The sequence below is a fragment of the Schistocerca nitens genome, chromosome 2 (genome assembly GCF_023898315.1).
Source record: "Schistocerca nitens isolate TAMUIC-IGC-003100 chromosome 2, iqSchNite1.1, whole genome shotgun sequence".
Lineage (NCBI taxonomy): Eukaryota > Metazoa > Arthropoda > Insecta > Orthoptera > Acrididae > Schistocerca > Schistocerca nitens.
Genome location: NC_064615.1, coordinates 686,333,386 through 686,334,568, shown reverse-complemented (window position 1 = coordinate 686,334,568; position 1,183 = coordinate 686,333,386). Strand labels below are relative to the sequence as shown.

Below are 1,183 nucleotides of genomic sequence, written 5' to 3'. Positions count from 1 at the left end.
GGTCAACACGCATCCTGTGTTTCATCCTTCAGCCCTTCTTCGTAGGATATCACTCATTCTTTCAAATGCACTTGGCTCCGTTCGGATTATATCACACGCAATGGTCAGACGTTCCTGTAACGTCTGCACATTTTCGACGGGATCATTCACCATTTCGTTTAGGTGTCCCTCTATCCAGGAAACCGACGAAAACAGGCACGGCCAACGGGAAGGCCACGCTACCAGTTGCGATGAGGTACCACCGCACGATCCACGCATTTGGAATGGTGTTCAGTGGAGTTTAACGTGCAAGGGTAACGTTCTTCATCGTTGCCGGTAAATAATCGCGCAGAAATCGATGATACGCAGAGCCTGTGTATCTGTTCGGTAATGTTTACGGTCCTATGAGTCTTTCACCGATATTGACAACTAAGCGATCATTATGCCTCGTTTCTATAGCCGCCCGACGATTTGGATCTGCCCATATTGCCCACTTGCTATACCATCTCTTGTGAATGCTGCCTTATCTGCAAATGAAACGCAGGCTGTAAACTGTGGATCTTCGGCAATCTGTTGCAGAAGTCGTTAGAATAACTGTAATCGGAATGAGATTTTTACTCTGCAGCAGAGTGTGCGCTGATATGAAACTTCCTGGCAGATTAAAACTTTGTGCCGGACCGAGACTCGAACTCGGGACCTTTGCCTCTCAAGCGCAAGTGCTCTACCAACTGAGCTACCCAGGCAGGAGTGCAGGAGAGCTTCTGTAAAGTTTGGAAGGTAGGAGACGAGGTACTGGCAGAATTAAAGCTGTGAGGATGGGGCGAGAGTCGTGCTTGGGTAGCTCAGTATGTAGAGCACATGACCGCGTAAGGCAAAGGTCCGGCAAACAGTTTTAATCTGCCAGGAAGTTTCAACTGTAATCGGGCATGGTGGTCTACCTGTCGAAGAACTTGCACGCGTTTCATATGGTAGGGAATAAAACAACTGTTCGTGCACAGAAGACCAGGCAAGGGTGTGGCTGTACAGTTTGGGCAGCTTCAGTTCTTCGCATACTTCTTACAGCGTCACCTTCTACACTCCACAACACCTGCTCCCCCATCTCCGGCGTCCACATTGTGCGAGGCTTGTCAAACCCTGTTGTCCTTGCTCGAATACTGTAGTGTCTCTAAGTCGTTGGAATAGCCTACCGAACATACTTACAGTT

General features: G+C 48.7%; 1 non-coding gene across 1 annotated transcript; it reads right to left on the bottom strand.

The window, feature by feature from the left end:
* Positions 1-647: 647 nt before the first annotated feature.
* Trnas-uga (transfer RNA serine (anticodon UGA)) lies at positions 648-722 on the bottom strand. The gene has a single exon. It is a non-coding gene; the product is annotated as a tRNA-Ser (tRNA).
* Positions 723-1,183: the final 461 nt, after the last annotated feature.